Source organism: Anolis carolinensis, chromosome 3, assembly GCF_035594765.1.
Source record: "Anolis carolinensis isolate JA03-04 chromosome 3, rAnoCar3.1.pri, whole genome shotgun sequence".
NCBI classification, from domain to species: domain Eukaryota; kingdom Metazoa; phylum Chordata; class Lepidosauria; order Squamata; family Dactyloidae; genus Anolis; species Anolis carolinensis.
Genome location: NC_085843.1, coordinates 31,973,504 through 31,995,739, shown reverse-complemented (window position 1 = coordinate 31,995,739; position 22,236 = coordinate 31,973,504). Strand labels below are relative to the sequence as shown.

General features: G+C 38.4%; 1 protein-coding gene and 1 long non-coding RNA gene across 7 annotated transcripts in view; one reads left to right on the top strand and one right to left on the bottom strand.

Moving 5' to 3' along the window:
- The window catches only part of mtus2 (microtubule associated scaffold protein 2), a 423,984-nt gene that overhangs the window by 337,100 nt on the left and 64,648 nt on the right, over window positions 1-22,236 (bottom strand). The gene's annotated exons all lie outside the window — the stretch shown is intronic.
- Window positions 12,719-16,830, top strand: LOC134297374 (uncharacterized). Of its 2 annotated transcripts, none has more exons than XR_010004092.1 (4): window positions 12,719-12,916; window positions 13,812-13,904; window positions 16,108-16,208; window positions 16,337-16,830. It is a non-coding gene; the product is annotated as an uncharacterized LOC134297374 (long non-coding RNA). The 2 variants fall into 2 exon arrangements; XR_010004093.1 differs by having other exon boundaries at window positions 12,719-13,149.

The following is a 22,236-nucleotide window of genomic DNA, read 5'->3' as shown; positions in this document are numbered from 1 at the left end:
ACTTGTTTATCTAAAGTTCCATAAGTAAATCAATCAACCTGCAACCATAAGCTTTGTACGCAATAAACTTGTTGTTCTTTGTTAACAACTGACTCATTCATCTCATCTGCGTCTGTGGAGCCAAATTTCATCGGCGATAATTCAGAAGCCTCATGTTGGTGGCAGTTACCTTAATAAATCACCTAATTGGGGAAGAGTAATAGTCATAGTTACCTCAGAAAGGGAACCACAACACAGAAATCCCTAACTACAGAGACAGAGGCTGGGATCTTGGAATAAAGCTCACCCCCTGTAATCCTTCCCCTCATATAAAGGTGATATATATATATAATCTAGAGGGATTAAAAGACTCAAAAATCCCCTCAGCAGTGGAAACAGCATTTACAATTGGCTTTCACACCATTACAATTTGGTGGCAAAGGTGGGATCAAAAAGATTCCTCCCTGTACATCATTAGCACCAACATCATCCATTACAGAGTTTCTTCCTGGAAAGCAATAAACTGGATTAACACTGGCCACCAAGTCTGCTCACTTAACCTCATCACCAGAGGAGATCCTAATAGCCTCCTCTTCATTCTAGATTCTTGCCTTGGCAATGGGTTTTACAAGGCTAGAGACCCAATCAGAAGTAAAGATTTGAATTCTATTGTTAGTTGCAACTAGTATAAACCCATCAATCAATGGATTTACCCTCATGCTGATTCACCATTCAACAACCATAATTAAGTAATAGGATTCTGGTCTTAATGTCTCTTTATTCCCAATTTATCATATTCCTATCTTCACCATCTTCTGCAGAGGTGGTTTTAATTTTGTGAAATGTATAAAGGTCATTTACTATCTGACCATATGTGATGCCCCTCTGTGTGAATGTTCTATTTTATACTAAATAAAGCAGGCATCTGTTTTAACAACAGAGGGACAATCAGGAGTTTGTTTTACCTGGCTGCTTTCTATTCACCTCAGGTGTCAAAAGACCTTGAAGCAACAGCAACCAACCAAGGTCAAATACATTGCCAGTATTTTCAAAGATGATATTCTTAGGCACAGTTATTAATAACATGCTAATTCACTGAATTCTGTAAATGAGCATATTTAGGTTAAGATTGCGTATCGCCTTAATGAAAGCCTAACAAACATAAATACTGGAAAATTCACTGAAAGTTGCTAAACTGTTGGTTTTGGGGTTTTTTTAATAACTGTGTCAGTCTGACCCAACTCCACAACCATGTATATACTGAGTATAGGTACAGAGACTTGGGTATGTACTATGTGTGTGTGTGTGTATGTATGTATGTATGTATGTATATATGTGCCTTCAAGTTGCCTGTCGATTTATGATAACCTTGTGAATTTCATAGCATTCTCTTAGGCAAGGAACACTTAGAGGTAGTTTTGCCAATTTCTTTCTATGAAATTCAGAGAAAGGAGCTTGCAAAACTACCTCTGGGTGTTCCTTGCCTAAGAGAACCCTATGAAATTCATAGGGTCATCATAAATTGACAGGCAACTTGAAGGCCTACAGCACCTGGTATTCTTGGTGGTCTGCCATCCAAATACTAATGTGGGCTGATCATACTCAGCTTCCAAAAATGTACTTTGTGCATCTGAGGTAATGGATTATAATAATCCACCAAATCTGATACTCTTAATGATAGGACAGGCCTCTCTATTTTTTGTTATTGTGTACAATGTTTATACAATAGAGATGCTGTGTTCTGCAATAAAAAACACAATTTCAGACCAATAGGAAGGATGCTGACATAGGAGGGTTTGAGCTGCTCCCTTGATGGTAGCTTTTCACTGGAAGGCAACAGCCTTATTGTTTAAACAGGTCTTTAGTGTTAGCTGACCAGGGTGAAGTTAAGTGTAACAACTTAACATGCATTTATAAATGTATGTTACTGTTTTAATGTTTTTGAAATAATTGTAATTGAATGAATTATTTAATGCTTTTTAAACTTGTATTTTGTATTGTTTTACCTGCTCTGTTTTAATGTATAGTGTAAGATGTTTTGAATCCCATTTGGGAGAAAGGCAGGACAGAAATTAATTAAATAAATATGGTTTTTTTTACTTCAACAAAATGAAAATAGCTGATAACATACATCATTTTAAGATTATACATTACCAGTAATATCAGTCCCAACCGTTACAACTAGAAAAACATAGTAAGGTAAGTACAGGTGTTTCAAAAAGATGGACCTGAATTGAAACTGCTATATCTCTGCAACCATGAATCACCTATGCATTAAACCCTTGAAAGGGTGAGGCATAGAGTTTCAAATTATTACCATTCCCAGCACCCAACCAGCCCCACCCCAAATCATTCTCAAGATGGTGACCCCACAACGTAATCCTGATGAGGTATTTTGCATTTGCTGAATTATTTTTAGATTTGTTTCTGGCTCAAAGTGGTTAATAAAACTTGCTAACTCTCTAATCATCATCATTATCATCATTATCATTATAAACTTTATCTATATTCCGCCTGTTGTATCCCAGAGCAGGAACACCTCTGTACTTAATCACCACACCAGTTCAGTAAAATCAGCAAGCAGTTTATTGAAGGAGATAAAAAAGAAAAACAGTAAACATGGTAAGAACAGTATGGTCCAAAGGTAGATAGTCCCTGAGCTACAAGATACAAAGGTAAAAACACAGGATGCAAGGATGTAAAATCCAGATAAACAAGACAACATGAAAATCCAGTACACAAACCTCAGAATAATCCCTTGAATTTGGAAACAGGAACTTGGCGAACTGGAACCTGAAACTAGAAATTCTCTTGGCAAAAACTTGAGGCAGGATGTTCATGAAACTCCAGGGTTGCCCAGACTAATCTAAAATCCTTTCCTCATTTCATATAAAGTGTTTCCTGTTCCAGGAACCAACAAGAAAACATTCCATTTACCTTTACAACCAGTTAAGGGCCTCTTTTCTCTCTTTTCTAATAGATGCAATGACCTTCAGCAAGCTTGGGAACTCTCCCTAAGTTTATAGAAGTTTTGTCTTCTGTCTTCTAGCTCATTAACCTCTGCACCTGACACCACCCTCTTTCCCTGAAGTTACTCAGGGCAGAAACCATTTGTAATGTTGTAATTGTAACATGTTACCATAGTGAAATATATTGCTTTGAATTTGGGTCCATCATTTTGAAATACTCTGTATATTAATTAACGTATTGAAAGGGAAAAGTAAGGAAAATGAAAAATTCAATACAAGTCTATAGTGCAGTTTAATATTCATTTACTCAAAAGGTCTGCCTAGAGAGCTCAGTGAATTAAGGATTACAACCACAGTGAAGAAAATGTAAATGAAACTCACACATATGGCACCACTAATGAAAAAGCCATTTTAATAGCAGGCAATTCTACCATGTTCCATTCCTCTAGATCAGGGGTCCCCAAACTAAGGCCCGGGGGCCAGATGCGGCCCTCCAAAGTCATTTATCTGGCCCCCGCCCTCAGTTTTATAATATAATATTTTATATCAGTTTTAATAATATAATATATTATATATACATATAATATTGATAAAATATTATAATGATATACAATATAATACTAATAATACCATATAATATTAATTATATGTTATATATTACATATAATATTACAGTATAGTGGTATAGTTCAATATCTATATATATAAAAGGGTAATGAAATTTTGGCCTAGGACAAAACAACAAAACTACACATCCCAGAAACACTAAACCTGGCAGCACAACCCCTCATCCATGCCTATACGTTCATACAACAAAAAGAAAAGAAAAAGTCCTAATTAGAGGGAGAGGAATAATTGTTTTTATCCAATTGCTGCCATTTAGAAGGCTAAGCTCCACCCACTTGGTCTCCTAGCAACCCACTCAGCCCAGGGGACAGGCAGAGTTAGGCCTCACTTAGGCCTCTTCCCCACTGCCTATAAAATACAGATTAGCAGATTTGAACTGGATTATATGGCAGTGTAGACTCAAGGCCCTTCCACACAGCTATAGAACCCATTTATAATCTTACATTATCTGCTTTGAACTGGATTATCTTGACTCCACGCCGCCATATAATCCACTTCAGTGTGCAGTCGGACACAACTGGACTTAATGTCAAGAGAAAACCTTTACCCTTTACCTTAACTACCACCAATTCCTCAATACTTTATTTCCCATACCACCAGACTTCGCCACAGCAATGCGTGGCTGGGTACAGCTAGTAGTAATATATAATGCTAATATTGTGCTATGCTAATAATATAATATATTGTATGTACATACAGCTGCTCTGAGTCCCCTTCGGGGTGAGAAGGGTGGGATATAAATGTAGTAAATAAATGTAGTAAATAAATAAATAATTGATTTTAGACTTAGGCTTGCCCAAAGTCTGAAATGACTTGAAGGCACACAACAACAACAACAACAATCCTAATTAACTTGACTATCTCATTGGCCAGTAGCAGGCCCACACTTTCCATTGCAATCCTGATAGCTTTATGTTGGTTAAAATTGTTTTCATTTTAAAATATTGTATTTTGCACTACAAATAAGACATATGCAGTGTGCATAGGAATTTGTTCATATTTTTTTTCAAATGATAATTCGGCCCCTCAACAGTCTGAAGGATTGTGGACCGGCCCTCTGCTTTAAAAGTTTGAGGACCCCTGCTCTAGATCAATGCTTCTGAAATTATCTGATGAAGTAGACCTGGATTTCTTTCCCTCTGATAAGGACCAGTAGCACATTTATGCCATATTGATTTTGATTTCTCTTACTGCCATTTTTAAATTGTTTTAGATTTTAGCCTGTTCTTGTAAGCTGCCCCGAGTCCTAGGGGAGTGGCGGCATATAAGTCTGAATAATAAATAAATAAATAAATAAATATTGTTATTCTAGCTGTATAGTTTCCTGGAAACTTGCCATGGAGCAGCAGCCAGTGGCTCATGAACTGGCATTAGTCTGCAGATCACTACTTTGAGTAGTTTTTTCAGATGTAGTGCCCTCAATATATAACAGTCTACAAGTCCTTTCTGTGTTTACAACTAATGGGAATTACCAACATATCTGAAAGGCAACACTTTGGAAAAGACTGCTGTAGATCAGTGAGAATGAAAGAGCTCATGCAGGTTGTTAACTTCTTAAGATAAACCAACGGTTTTAATAGTCTGCAAAATAGCATCTCAGATTGCTATCTCCAGATAAGCAAAGACAACATCTTCGGAGACTTGAGCCAAGTGTGTCCTGTGATCTAGAAATGTTGTACACAGATGGGGATGCCATGGCAGCATGCCAAGATGTGGTAAATAAGCCATTGCAGGCATCACAATTAATGGTTTCTCTAATAGCGTAACACCTCACAAATACACTATGCCACAGAGAACCTGTCAACGGTATTAATCTAGGAAATAATTAGCTCCTGAAATAAACTCCTTTTATGCCACTTTTACCAGATGGCCAGGAAAGTCTGTCAGCTAAAATCATGCTGTTTCAGCACCTAAATGTTGAATAGTTCTGCCTTACATAAGATAGGTAACATGTAGGTTTAAAAAGGATTAGCGGCTCTTGGGTAACAGAAATCCCTTATCACATTGGTTTCATTTTTCAGAATAGTTATCACTCAGTTTTAGTTTTATGAAATATGATTTCATTGAATACATCATGCTGTGGAGTTCAGATGTACTGGTATATCTTCAAATTTCAAAGCTCTTGAAGAAAGAGACCTTGCTTAGATTGTATGATAGCAGCCTTGGGGCTTAAATCCCTGAGTTCTGTAGCATAATTCAAGCTGAAGTAGCAGGCACATGAGGCATAACAACAATGGAAGTTCAAGAAGGGACAGACCTGTTTGTTTTATTTCCATCACCTGTTATGGAGGACAACTTGGATAGTTACTTTTAGAAAGCGAACGGACCCAAAGGGTGCTCACCAATGCGTCGTCTTCATCATGGAAAGAAGTGACAAGTGGAGTGCCGCAGGGCTCCGTCCTGGGCCCGGTTCTGTTCAACATCTTTATTAACGACTTAGACGAAGGGTTAGAAGGCATGATCATCAAGTTTGCCGACGACACAAAACTGGGAGGGATAGCTAACACTCCAGAAGACAGGAGCAGAATTCAAAACGATCTTGACAGACTAGAGAGATGGGCCAAAACTAACAAAATGAAGTTCAACAGGGACAAATGCAAGATACTTCACTTCGGCAGAAAAAATGCAAATCAAAGATACAGAATGGGGGACGATGCCTGGCTTGACAGCAGTACGTGCGAAAAAGACCTTGGAGTCCTTGTGGACAACAAGTTAAACATGAGCCAACAATGTGATGCGGCTGCTAAAAAAGCCAATGGGATTCTGGCCTGCATCAATAGGGGAATAGCGTCTAGATCCAGGGAAGTTATGCTCCCCCTCTATTCTGCTTTGGTCAGACCACACCTGGAATACTGTGTCCAATTTTGGGCACCACAGTTGAAGGGAGATGTTGACAAGCTGGAAAGCGTCCAGATGAGGGCGACTAAAATGATTAAGGGTCTGGAGAACAAGCCCTATGAGGAGCGGCTTAAAGAGCTGGGCATGTTTAGCCTGCAGAAGAGAAGGCTGAGAGGAGACATGATAGCCATGTACAAATATGTGAAGGGAAGTCATAGGGAAGAGGGAGCAAGCTTGTTTTCTGCTGCCCTGCAGACTAGGACACGGAACAATGGCTTCAAACTACAGGAAAGGAGATTCCACCTGAACATCAGGAAGAACTTCCTCACTGTGAGAGCTGTTCGACAGTGGAACTCTCTCCCCGGGGCCGTGGTGGAGGCTCCTTCTTTGGAGGCTTTTAAGCAGAGGCTGGATGGCCATCTGTCGGGGGTGCTTTGAATGCGATTTCCTGCTTCTTAGCAGGGGGTTGGACTGGATGGCCCATGAGGTCTCTTCCAACTCTACTATTCTATGATTCTATGATTCTATGAATGTAACTAGTAACAGTTGCAGTTTGAGACACCACCTCCCCACTTCAAAATAGTGAGTTTATACTATCATATTAATGCTCAAAAGAAACTACAGTATGACTCCCATATCCACAAGATCACAGTTTCATTTATCCACGTCTCACAAAATCTGACCTCTACAATGTTCCCTCACTACTTTACGGTTCACTTTTCGCGGATTCACTGTTTTTGATTTTTCAATAATCTCTAAAAGACTATTATAAATCATTAAAAAATTACAATTTACAGCCTATGAAAGGGAGGAAGGAGAAGCCGAAGGGCGAGAAAAGGAGCCCAAGCGGCAACGGGAGGAGAAAGAGGCAATTTATCAACACACGACTGGTTGATAAAGACTTAAAATAGTGTACAACTACTAAAATAATGTATAAAATAAAATAAATATAGCATCCCTACTTCGTGGATTTTCACTTATTGCAGGTGGTCCTAGAACCTAACCCCAGTGATAAGTGAGGGAACACTGTATAGGCATTTTCTAGGTCTTGTAGCATGACTCCATGGTATTTTGGGGCCAAACATCCTTCGTGTAAATAGGAACCACTATCACCTACACTAAGTCCGGAAACACATCCCCTGTAGATAAGGGGATTTACTTCTTAAACAGTTAATTTTTTAGAAAACAGTCAATTCTATTAGTTGTTGCAGTATTTAGAAAATATCCCACTGCCCTTATTCCTTACTATGATGCAAACAAATAAAACTTGGTCCTCCAGTGTAATTCTATGATCAGCTTCCAGTGGAAGTCAACAATAGAGTCATGCTGAAAGACCTAAACATCCCTAGAGAGGGATTTTCTCAGATTAAAAAGAGCAATTTCTTTATTCGTGGGGTTTTTTTGCTTTCACGTGGGTCCTGTGGAGGCAGTGACAGACTTTATATTTCTAGGCACGAAGATTACTGCAGCCAGGAAATCAGAAGACGTTTACTTCTTGGGAGGAGAGCAAAGACCAATCTTGATTAAGGAGTGAAGAGTAGAGACATCACACTGGCATCGAAGGTCCGCATAGTTAAAATAATTGTATTCCCCGTAGTAACCTATGGATGAGAGAGCTGGACCATAAGGAAGGCTAAGCGAAGGAAAATAGATGCTCTTGAACTGTGGTGTTGGATGAAAATACTGAGAGTACTTTGGACCTCAAAAAGATCAAAACAGTCCATATTCCAAGAAATAAAGCCTGACTGCTCACTGGAGGGAAGGATATTAGAGGCAAAGATGAAGTACTTTGACTAAATAATGAAAAGACAGGAAAGCTTGGAGAAGATAATGATGCTGGGGAAAATGGAAGGGAAAAGGAAGAGGGGCCGATCAAGCACAAGATGGATGGACGGTATCCTTGAAGTGACTGGCTTGACTTTGATGGAGCTGGGGGTGGCGATGGCCAACAGGGAGCTCTGGTGTGGGCTGGTTCAAGAGGTCATGAAGAGTCAGAAGCAACTGAACGAATAAACAACAACAACACAACAACAACATGGGTTCTGTGCCCCTAACACCTGCAAATATGGAACACTCACTAGATTGTGGCCATTATATACATCTATTAAAAAGATAACAGAAACACACAGCTAAGCAGAGGTCATACACCATTGCCTATCATCCTGTTAAAAAAATAGAATGAGAAATTAGAGGTTGTTCATACAGCTAGATGGCAAATCCACTAGGGCGCCCTCAACTATTGATAGGGAAAACAAATTGATAAACAAAAGCAAAAGCTGAAACTCAAGTTGTGACATTCTTTCTATTCCAAACTCATACTTCTGCAGCAAGTATTATGGTTGGCTATAATTTAGCATCACATTTCAAACAGGTACATTACTGTTGATTTAACAAGATCTTATTATTTATATTTTACAGTCTTTTTAGTACTCTATTCACTGAAGGTTACAACTATAATGAAACATGTAAGTTTCAACTACAGGGAAATAGCTATAACAGAATTATATCAAAACAACCAGTTCTAGATAAAAATCAAATCCACTTGGAGGGGAGTTATCACATTCCATTCAAAATACCATTATTGGATATGTCACTGCCTATGTCGATGGAACCAAAAATGGTTGGATGAGAAAATGGCTGAGGGACCATGTTCATGACGGAACTCATCTTTAAATGTGCATATATTTGAGGGTAGCCAATCAGTTTATATTTTTGGACCTGCCACTCATTGAAACTAATTTGGTGAGGGAGAAAACATAGCAGACTTGGACACTGAATTTTATAAACTATGAACCCCTGCCAAGATATTAATAGGAGCTCTCCACTAGACCACAGCATTCAGAATGAGCTCAGGGTTGTGGCCAGCAGTCAGAGCATCACAATAGCAAACCTGTTGATTTTTTATCAGTATCCCTAGGCACAGTGACATAAAAAGGTCTTATAGAAATTAATGGGACAATGGTCCAATCCAGTTATTTGGATGCCAGACTTGCAAGCTGGTGTCATTAGCTGCCAACAAAGGCAACTAATGACACCTGCATTGCTGATATCAACCCCCCCCCCCTTGCTTGGGGATGCAGAGACAAGATGGGATTGAGTGCTGGTCTGTTGCCTCTGACTTAATGGTGCCTAACCATGGCAACCTGAGGCTGCACTCAAACTCTTTACTACAGTGTTATGAATAATATGTTTCTCACTAAACACTAGCGCTCAAGCTGACCCAGGACATTTTGCCACTTGAGATTGGTTTGACAATTGAAGCTCACTTTACTAGTAGCTATTGAAGAGCATCCTGTATCACATGTGAAGGCAGTAGACTGATTAAGGAGGACACACACAGTTTTGTCTTCTAATAACAGCCCAAAACAAAATGCAGCTCTTCGGCATTTTCTACTTAAGTAGCTTGCCTTAGTTTATCTAAGCTAGTTCTGCTGGCTGCAGTTTGTCTGTATCCACATACATTGAAATATTTGGTGCCTTCTGTTTCTGAGATTCAAATAATCCACTTTCAATATGAATCTATCTATTCTGTAATGTACCACTTTAACTGCCATGGCTCACTGCCATGGCAGGAGCCTCCGGTGGCCTAAGGGATAAAAGCCTCGTGACTTGAAGGTTGGGTTGCTGACCTTAAAGCTGCCATGTTCGAATCCCACCCGGGGAGAGTGTGGATGAGCTCCCTCTATCAGCTCCAGCTCCATGCGGGGACATGAGAGACGCCTCCCACAAGGATGGTAAAACATCAAAACATCCGGGCGTGTCCTGGGCAACGTCCTTGCAGACGGCCAATTCTCTCACTCCAGAAGCAACTCCGGTTGCTCCTGACATGAAAAAAAAACTGCTATGGAATCATGAGAATTTTATAAAGTTTTAGCCAAAGTGTGTAAAACTGACTTAATTCTGCCTTGGATTTTATTCCAGACTTTAAGGGGAAGAACCCAACACCCGAATCAGATCCAGTCCTTGGATCACACCTTTAAAGACTGAGATAAAACCCACAGCAAATTTACTGCATTTGGTCCCAGGTTTGGGGGGCATAATACATTGGTCACCAACCTGTATTATATACATGTTCACTCATATGATTGCTATTCACTAAAAATACATGGGCAGGATCTGTGGATATGCCTGTATATATGACTAAAGCTGGATTAAACAGTGCTTACGAGGGTTGAGATGGTACAGAATAAAACTTGATATAAAAAGGAAACAACACCACAATGTTCTTTTTTAACATGACTTATGCTTCTTGCAGTCAAAGGAATGTAAAAGCAATAGTGCCTATATTGTGCAAGAGTTGATGCAAAGATTTATCTTATTATAACCAATAATCCCAGGTTTGCAAACTCTGTACAATTGTAGATATTGGTTTGGGGCTTATTTTTTTGCATTCTAAAAACTCATGATTGTAAGTAAGTAAAATCAATGCAGCTTATTTTTTAGCAACTGTGTTTGGAGAGATAAGTGCAGCCTGTCCCTGATTTCATAAGTAGTGCAGCTCCCTTCTTAGTTTACATACTACAGTACTTGATCTTATCAGACATAATGAGTAAGATTGGGTTAAGTACAGAAAAGGACTTACTTGTACAGACTTACTTTACCACATCTCACAATCCACTGATTTACCACTGCTCAAGTCATATCTAGCAACTCTGCAGTGGTGAGATCAACACACATGAGGAAATATTGCAAGACCTGGTGGTTAAACCTCACACATTTTTTTCAATGTTATGACACCATTTTCGTTGTGCAAACTAACTGTCAAAAGGAGAATTTATGACATTATTTTGGCAGGATCCAGACTAGGTTAAGTGAGGTTAAGCACTTGTAAAACCCATTGACTTCAAAGCCACAAAAAATATTCATTTCCAATGGTGTACTAAGCACTTTTTCAATGCTCAGCTAAAATCAAAAATATTTTTAAAAATCTGCAAAGATTGATTTACTTTGCCTGGATTGTGCTTTTTAATTTGGCTATTTTAGACTGATTGCAAAATTTTGTTGCTGTGGCTCAGGACTGTCTTCTCACCTTGCAACAAAATACATACTGTACAATACTATACCTATAATATTTTCTATTCCATTAATATGATAAGAAACACCATACAGTTTCTTAAAGTGAAGATATCTAATATATTAAAATAATGTAAAATATGACATCAAACATAAATATATTTCATGCAACTCTTGCAAAACCCCTCTATTTCCTCTATTATTACAATTCCCTGTCATGCAATTTTTGCATTCCCTACAGCAATAATTGTTCTCACAACTAACAAAGCCTGGGGAGTCTATTAATTGTCACAAACTACTTAAAGCATTTAATCAGTCCAGTCAAGCAGGACCAACATGTTGGTGTCATTTGCCAGTTTCACTGTAAAGATGCTGAGTATTGGAAATAGGGGCAGAGAGCAATAAGCAATTGTCTGCATTGACCTGTAAGAATGAGCTGCAATTATTGTGGAATGTAGCTCTGATTGCTCTGTTGCTGGATGAGTCTAAATAAAAAGCCCCAGGACAGATGGATAGTCTGAAGAAACATTTGTATTCCAATCTAAGAATACACTGATAATTGCAAAATGAATTTCAGACTCTCATGAACTTGCAGGGGTTGCAGTTTTCAAACACTGCCCTAGATTAAATGTAATACTAACATATAGCTTACTTAAAAGAAATGAGGAAAATGTCTAGGCTACCAAATCACAGCTTGAACTTGGCTTCTTTTAATTACAGTAGAGTCTCACTTATCCAAGCTAAACGGGCTGGCAGAAGCTTGGATAAGCGAATAACTTGGATAATAAGGAGGCATTAAGGAAAAGCTTATTGAACATCAAATTAGGTTATGATTTTACAAATGAAGCACAAAACTTCATGTTATACAACAAATTTGACAGAAAAAGTAGTTCAATATGCAGTAATGTTATGTTGTAATTACTGTATTTATGAATTTAGCACCAAAATATCATGATATATTGAAAACATTGACTACAAAAAGGGCTTGGATAATCCAGAAACTTGGATAAGCGAGGCTTGGATAAGTGAGACTCTACTGTAACAATAGAACAAACCACAATTCCCTGAGTTGTGAAATCATTTCTTCTCAATCTCCTCTTTTCCAGAGCGAAGAAAATTTTTCAACTACAATTCACAGAATTTTTCACCAATACGGGTACGTCTACAATGCAGAATTACTGCATTTTGACACCATTTTAACTGCCTTGACTCAATGCTATGGAATCCTGGGGTTTGTAGTTAGCAAGTTACTATGGTTACTACTTGTTGCCAAAAACATAACATTCCAGATAATGTTAGTTTTTACTTCATGACAGCCTTTATTAGCACACACTAACAAAATCACAGCAGAGACATGTATTACAAAAAGAAGTTGTGGATAAAAAAAAGAAAAACATGAGCAAAAATTACTAATCTCAAGAATAAAACTTGCAACAGTCTCGTAAAAGAATGCATCTAAACTGCCTTACCGCTATTTCACCTACGGAATAGTAGGATTCTCACTGATTTTCTTGATTCTGTCCGTTTCTCATAATGGGATTCTCTTGATGCTGGCATTAATTTTTCAGGAGTTGTTCAAAAAGTATGGAATTTTATAACACTCTTGCCATTGAGAATACTGCAAGTTATATTTTTCATTCCTTCCTACGGATCTATCTACTACCTACTACCTGCGGCTGTCTCTGTGGCATTTCTGGAACCTTTGAGAGCTCCTACTAGGAAGGTTAGAGAATAGAGAAAAATGGCATGATCCATTTTCTCACCACTGGACAGAAACTGTAATACTCATTATCAGATGACACCTCATTCAGTTCTCATCACAATGTTTTAAGCAAAAGAAACTCCAGGGGAACATCCATCAGGGAGAATTAGTCTCTTAATGGAAAATGGCAGCTTAAAAATAAGCGGTCATTTTTTCCAAGTTCAATTACTGAGAGCAATGGATGTTTTATTTCCTTAAAACACATTTTTATTATAGTAGAAAAATTTACAATTTTCTAAAAAGGAATGTCAACATCAATAATTACTAGAGAAGTGATCAGCAGAAAATGATGTTCATTATTTCTGAAAGTTATTAATTCTGACTTGGCTTATTGCAAAGTTATTACTGTAAGAAATATGTAAATGATTAGATAAGACTTTTTTTATAAGATGGTGGCAAAAAATGGAGTTGATCTTCAAGACAACATATATTCATATGCAGCGAAGGGCCCTATTTGTACAAAAATAAACTTCTGAAAACACATCCCAAGCCAAATGGGGAATCATACACAGAAAAAGATGCTTCATGTATTCCCCCAGCGCTAGTTCAGCAATCAAGATGGCATAAATACTAGGGTTGTGTGAAATGGGAGAAATACATGCTTTTTTCATTTTCAATTTCAGGTGCCCTTTGTTCTGTTTCGGGAAGATTCCAGGAGATTAGAAGGGAGCTGTTTGGAATCATAATTCAGAACCCTGAGTTTCATTTTTGTTTCGGTAAGATTCTGTCCATTGGCATTAATGGGGAAACTTTAGAGGCTTGTTTCTCTGTCATTTTTATGGCTATCAGGATAAAACTTGGCAGACTTGTAAGACACATTGTGCTTCTCCACTGGTTTTTTAAAGAAATTTTAAAAGTTTTTACAAATAACATTTTTAAAAACCAAGAGGTATTTTTTAAAAAATTACCCATAGCAACAGAATATGAGTAGGGCATAATTTCTTCAAACTTTCAGAAAGATCTGTCATCCACTGATTGTTAGGAATTTTTTAAAATTTTCTCTCTCTTCTACTGAGAGGAGGAAACAACTTGCATGCCACAAAACAGGGAATTCTAGAATTTGAAGTCCAGGAAAACTAATCTGTGATTGGCTGAGGCAGATTATGTGATGCAGCAAATATGGCTGTGCTTGGCCCCATCGTCCCAGCAGAGAGATAATGCTGCTTCAACTATGGAAAAAATGGTTAGAATATAAATTAATCTAACAAACCTTTCCCAGAATTCCATGGAGGGCTGATTTGTTCTGTTTTGATCTTCTAGCATTTTGTTTCAGCAGTTCCCATTTACGAATCACCAAATTTTGCCGAATTCCAAATCAACTACTGGAATTTCACACACCCCTAATAAATGCAGCTCTCCAAAATAAGTACAAACCCATTGTTTAATAGTGGAAGCTTTATTTAGTCCCCACATTTTCCCTGCTTTGTGATGATAAGATGAGCCATTTTATAAACAGTAGTTTGTGATCCAACATTGGCACTCTTCAGTCTGCTGTTTCAGAAACAGACACATTTCCTCCCCTCCTTAAACCATGGACCAGCCCTACATTTTACAAAAGATAGCTCTTGTTCTGCCAGGCTGGCAAAAATCCAAACACACCTTCCAGTAGTGCTGGCTGAATAACCAAACAATGGGGCAACCGTCTGCACTGATAGGCAGTGCTACGCGCCAGCTGCAGTACAGTCACATAAATCTGTCAAAATCTCGAAGGTTTTTTTTTTTTTGAGGAATGCTCAAAACAAAGCCATGTGGAAATGACAGACAAAGTGGACCCTACGAATTCATGGGACAAATGCTAGGAAGAAAAAGATAGCTCTTGTTCTGCCAAAAGATAATATTCTGTTATTTGAAGAGCTGTGTAGATAAAGTCTTGTTAAAAGATGAAAAAGGGTAGGGCAGTCATCTTGAAACTGTTCAGAGGATGTATGGATACAAGTCTTCAACACTAAGATGAAATACAGCAAGACCTTCATATGCATGGGAGATATGTCCTCAGTTGAACTGAAACCATGAATACAACTGAACAACTGGTCCCAGCATATCATAATGCTAGGCCCTGGAAAATGCAGTATATGAACATCTAGAGGACAACATGACTTTCACCACTACTGTCTTTCTCTTGCTCTTAAGTACCTTCAAAGCAAAATTATACAAATCTTATCCTGTAGTTTCTTGTCAGGTTTTGTGCAGAGGTGGTTTGCCTTTGCTTTCCTTTGAGACCGGTAGAATGTGATTTGTCCAAGGTCACTCAGTGGGTTTCCAAACTTTCCATGGCTGAGAGGGGATCTGAACCCCCAAATCCCTGCTCAGCCATGGAAACCCCCTGACTGACCTTGTCCAATATTCAAACTACTGCCCCATGCTAGCTTGTGCCCTGATATTACCCAACTGCAATTTTCATCACCATTCACCGTTGTCTATGAAGGTAGTTCCAATCATTAAGGTGTTTCCAAGCACAATCAAGAATCAGTTACAAAGTTCAAAATGTCTTTTGAAACAAACAAACCAAAAATAGCCTTGAGAATGAGAGATTAAGGGTGAAAGCAAGCTCTACAAAGAGTGCAGCAGCAGTAAGAAGCCCTACTCAAACAGGTCAAACAAAAAAACACACACACGAAATGCAGCTGGGCTACAAATTGCTACTGTGCAAACACTGTCGCTGTATGGGTCAATGCACAGGGTAAGCGTTTTTTAAATGTGATGCTGGCTGTGTGGAACACCTACATGGATAAGTGCTTTCTGTATGGTAGTGTTAAGTTTAAATCAAAATACTGAGCACAAGAAGCTGGGTCTTAACATTTTATATTCCTGCAAGTCCAATGTTACAAAAACTTAAATGACTACTCGTTGGTCCCAAAATCAAGGCACAATGCAAATAACTGAAGGAACTGGTTATCTCAAAGATTACATTTGCCATAGGATTCTGCTGAAGAGGTGGCAACATGGGAATAGATCAACGCATTACTGATGAAATCTGCAATTGATTTGCTCCAGCAGCAGCTGAGACTGAAACTGATCTGGTTAGTTTATTGGACCCTGATTCTTTTTCTTTCTATTTCTGATCAAGACAATTTCCTTTTAAATTTTCTGTCAGACATGTACATAAACTGGTGTCAAAAGCATGCATGCCTTTTTTCTGGTATTGTAGGAGAAGACATTTCAAGAGCTGAAGTGCATTGACACAATGTTTTACTGACTGGAGCAAAAAATGCCCAAGCAGCAGGAAACTTGAATTGCTCTTCTTCAGGTATGGGAAGTGTCCTTGTCATCTAGCAAACTACTGGAGCTCCAGGAGGACATGCTCAGCTTTATTCCCCAGCTGCAGAACACAGCTGGATGCTGCCTAGCCACCCCTATCCCCTTCTCCCAAGTGGCAAATGACATTGGAAATGTTCTTTGGTATTGATATTTCATTTCTTTTTATCTTTGATTTTGCCCAACCCGTGAGATTGCCACATTTATATTCAAAGCTTTCTTTCTTTCTTCTCAACCACTGTTATGTCTGGCACATTATGTTCTAATTGTTTCACGGTTTGAGTCAAAAAGTCCCACTGGATTCTTATATCACTATTTTTGACAACTTTTTCAGACTTCTATTCCCATCAGTCCTTCACAGGTGGTAAACGTATTTGTTTTGTTGTGCGTTTTTGTGCTTTTCTTTTGCTTAGACTGCAATGTATCATTGCAGCCTCTTTAATGTCAAGTTTCTTATGTTCAGTCTATGTAATCTTGCTGTACCAACTAATAAGGTCATCAATAGTTTCACCTTTATCAAGGTGACATTTGCCATATGTAGTTGTTGCTGCTGATAATTTCTGTATATAACACTACCAATGTACTTTTAAGAACACAAGAAGAGACCCATCTAGTCAAAATCAAGACCTATCCTCCGTAGCATACTTTTCCCTTCATTAGCTAGTCAGACATCCATGGAAACAGTGGTGGTTGATTATCTTATTCTGATGGTGTGATAAATCCACTCTGAAGTTGAATGAACTTTAAAGAAGCTATCTGAGGTGCTGAACTTTTTTGGGAGATAGGATTTGACACTGAATGTTGTCTTTGAAGTTTAGGCTAAAGTCAGCATGCACTCTCGACTCCAATGACATGTAAGCCACCAACTGCTGGCTCTCCAGCAGCTAGCATTCAGAAGCATGCTGATTTTAACTACAGAGGTAGCAAGTGATATAATCCTATCTATAATGGGCGTGTACTATATTCCTAACACTTGCAACCTTTGCTTTCTGAAATTAATTCCATTGGCAAAAAGGTTGAAAAGAAACAGCTTCTTTGGATCTGTAGATGGGAAGGTAATACATGAGGGACACAGAAGAAAAAGCGGCAGAGTTAGGTAGAGCATTTCGACAGCAGCCGTATTACATATGCGTTTCAAACTTTCTTTTTTGATGTATTTTGATTATACTGTAAATTAGGAGCAGTAAAAACATTGAGGCAGGGTCAAAGGACAACTGAGAAAAGAGCTCGTCTCTTGCCAGTCTTGCCTTTCTTTCTGTGGATCAAAGACAAACTCTCTTGTAGAAATGTATCAAGTAAAGCTTTAGATGTGTAATGCTAGAGGAAAAAAGCAATCTGTCTGAAACAATTGGAAGAGTTGGTTTATCTATCACTGTTTTAAAGATTAAACCTACAAAGAAAGGGGAAATACTGCATCTCTCCTATGCTCTGGTAGCACCCTGTGCCTGTAGGGAGGGATGGCTCAGTTGTGGAGGGCAGCACTATAGATGGTGAACTCTACCTTTGGTATTAGGCTCCTGTGGGGACAAGAGCAGGAGTCAGGAGGCTTGGAAGTAGAATAGATGCTGTTGTCGAAGAACTCATCACATGGAAGTCCAGAACTCTGGGGACAGCAGGGGACAGTGTGTGAAACCATGGCATAGCACCCAGTTTCATCCCCTTACCATTGTGTGTTGTGGGCTGCCATCCCACAGTGTTTCCCAGCTGTCCCCACCTCCTTCAATTAGGAGACAGTTAGTCACCCATCTCCTCAGGACTCCCTCTTAGCACACTGCTTGCACACTTCTGGGACAGAGCTCAACGGAGCCCCATTGGAAGTAGCCTTGCATAATTACATTGGCTCCATCAGACTCCATCCTTGCAGTATGCTGAAAGTACGCTAGGGAGGGGGGAAACCCCTATCTGGTGAGGTGGTAAGTAGAAATGAACACAGAAATGTGGAATGCCCCGGTGGCGAAGTGCATTAAAGCACTGAGCCGGAGACCGAAAGGTCCCAGGTTCAAACCCCAAGAGCGGCGTGAGCAGCCGCTGTTAGCTCCAGCTCCTGCCAACCTAGCAGTTCGAAAACATGCCAATGTGAGTAGATCAATAGGTACCACTCTGGCAGGAAGGTAACAGCCCTCCATGCAGTCATGCTGGCCACATGACCTTGGAGGTGTCTATGGACAACGCTGGCTCTTCGGCTTAGAAATGGAGATGAGCACCAACCCCCAGAGTCAGACATGACTGGACTTAACATCAGGGGAAGACTTTACCTTTACCTTTACACAAAGATAATGCATCATTTAGGAGAGGTTTTTTTTTTTGGACTACATTCCCAGAATGCTTTCCTGTCAGTATGCCTACTGATCATGCTAATGCCAGGTTCCAGGAGTCATCATCTACAACAACAACAACAACAACAACAACAACAACAACAACAACATCAACGACATCTCCATCTCCCCAAAGGGACTCGGACAACTTACATGGGGACCAAGCCCAGCATAAACAGAGATTACAAGCTAAAACACAATTAAAACATAACAACTCATAAACAATTTAATTAAAATAATTAAAAACAACAGAGTAAAAACTTCATAAAAATACATCAACCAACATCAACAACCAGTAAACTAGGATGTGGTAGGCATGTTCAGATTCAATAGGGCAGGGCAAGGACTTGTACAAAATGCAGACTATAGGGCCGGGGCCAGGGCTAAAGTTCTGAGAAAACCTAATCAATAAATTAGGGCTGGGCAGACCTAATCAGGGACTATAACAGGAATACATTCTGGAAACTGTAGTCCAAATAAATAATTTTTCCGAGAATTGCAAAAATATGTATGTTGGAAAGATACCAAAATAGAAACATTTGTCTTAAAACAACATATAATAGACAAAAAATGTACAAAAAAATGTGCATTTAGACATATGTGCCTGAAAATGCTAACAAATTTCTCATCTGCCTCTCTGGGTTAATTAATTCTTTGCAAGCTAAACAGTTTTCTTCTTTTTTATCTTTATCCAGAGGTTTAAATATACATTACAATTCCACAAATTAAAGAAAGGGAAAAAAGAAAGAGCAAAAGAAAAAAAGAGGGGAAAGCCAATTTCAAGCCTTCATTTTGATGGTTATATGTGTATTCAGTGGTTCATACCTTCCTTTCTAAACACTTTGAGATATTCCCTTATTTCAATAACCTATACACTCTAAACATCAGAATCCAAAATAACAAATTCATTGCCCCCCCCCCCCCCCGCAAAAACCCCACGGTTTTCAGATATTTAACTGTCATTAGCAACCTTTCACTAACCAAAACAAACAATTTCCCTATTTACATTCTTTATGAAATGTAACAGCTTCAAGTACCATTCTTTCAGTTTAGGTAGTGTTGAATTATTCCAACTTTACTCAGAAAAATTTTCATCTTCATCCTTTTCCTCTATTGTATGTCCATCATTTGAAAGAGGAAAAGATTCCATTCTGACTTAATGTTAATCTTTAAAATCAATAAAACATCAATATTATTCACATTTCCAATATATGCATATTGAAAGAATGTATTCCATTGCAATTGTTGAAACAATACAGCAGTCATCAAAATATATGCTGCCTAAATACAGACTTCTCACAAAGCAAAACATTCTCTTTATCACAGAAATTTTCCCCAATTTTCTCCCATCCCAACACAATTTCACCCCATGTCTTTATAGTATTATTTTAAAGCAAAGAAGCTAAATATTCTCCCAACCAATTTTCTATGTCGGAATAATGCACCAACATGGTTCTGTCCTGATACTACAACTTCCAGAATATCTCAATCAATGTTAGCTCTGGTTAGCATATAAGATCAAGATGAAAAATTAATGAGTTATATTGTTTGCCTTTATTCAGATCTGATACAGAACTATCTAAGTGAACATGTACAGACATGGGTATGTATGATTACCCTCATTACTACTACCCCATACACAAATGACCACAAGCCAATCTTGAATTAAATGGCATAATAACCTTTCAGTATTTCATTTGCTCAATGTAAGCAACTATTTAGCAGAACTATATTATCACACTCTAAGAACTTTTGTAATTTTGAAATGCAATTGATACCCTGCAGCACAGTAGAGTTTAAGAGATTATAAAGGCTCACCAGGGAAATATTAAACTTGATTAGAAACAGTCTGTTCTGATTGGGATCTCACTTGTGCCAGTGAACAACAAGAGTAATTGAATGGATACCACTAGATCCACATTTATAGCTGAGGATCTGAGTGCAGTCTTATAATTTTCCCCATGATTCTGAAGATTTTTAAAACCATTAGAAATCTCTTTTACTTATTCTATAATTTATAGACTAGTGTCCTTTTCATTGCAAATATTATTATTATATATTTATTTATATAGGACATGCATCATTTTTAGCACCAATCCTATGCATTTTACTCAGTCATAAATTCCACTGAGTTCACTGAAATCTACTCCCAAGTAAACTGCACGCAAAAGACCGCCTCTCTCGTTTATTTATTGCTCTGTAAGCCAAGGATTCAGTGACATAATTTTAACCAGAGCCTAACACTAGCCCTAATTCAATCTGTGTGGCCTTCCACACAGCCATATAACCCAGAATATCAAGGCAGATAATCCACAATATCTCCCTTGAACTGCATTATTTGAAATATAATCCAGTTCAATGTGAATTTTATACAACTGTGTAGAAGGGGACTGTACTGATTCCAAACTGTTGTGATCTGGACACCAAACTGAAACTGATTTTCAGAGATCCAGTTCACCAGTTTGCCCTCACTGGGCTGTACTTGGTAGCCAGATATATCTATAACACCTGCATAACATTTAAAGACATGATAGATCCTCACAAGAGAAAATATCCAATCCAATTTTACACAAGCAACTTGAGATGTTTTTGAGTTAGGCTCCTATAAAAGTCCTGGTCCTTTTTAAGCCATTGTAAACAAAGGAACTGATTAGATATAATCACGCAATCCCTCCCCATAAGCAGTGAAACTGGAAGATGCTGGTGAAATTTGTTGTTTTGTGCCTTCTAGTCAACCAGGGGTTCTAACGCTGGTCTCTAGAGCTGCAATGCAATGCTCAGACCACTATATCATACTGCTTTTCATACATTTTGTCTTGAAATTCCATTATTTTACATTATTAATCATGTTGGTGTGGCATAGTGATTTGAGTGTTGGACTGTCACCTCGGAGACCAGGGTTGAAATCACCAGGCAAGTCATATACTCTCAGCTCCAGAAAACCCAGTGATAGGTTCACTTTAGTGTCACCACAAGACAACAAGAACTTGAAGGAACACAACAACAATCATCAATCTGTAGTACCTATAAGGTCATGTTAAAAGTGCACTATCTGACTTTTTAGCACTTGTTTTAAAGTTCAGATCTCCAAATCATTACAAATCACTTTCAGATTGTGTTATGCTACCCCAGAAGTAAATTGACAAATTCCAATCCAATCTGGAACAATTGTAAAACTGTTCAAACTGGTCCAATCCACCTTGTTTCTTGGATGAATAACCAAATTGGTTGCACAGTCCTAGTTTGATATGTCTTTAAGAAGTATCTTAGCAGTGATGCCTTGGGAGTGAGGAGACCTGGAAAGTTAATACCATATTGCTCAGCACTTTCAAAAAATTGAATTGGAAAACCATTTTTTCTACAACAACAAAATTACTCCAGGTAGGAGTTGTAAACTCAAGAGAATCCTGAAATATTCCCTTTGATTCTCTCACAAGCTTATTCTCAGAACATTGAACTCTCACAACAGATGCTCCCT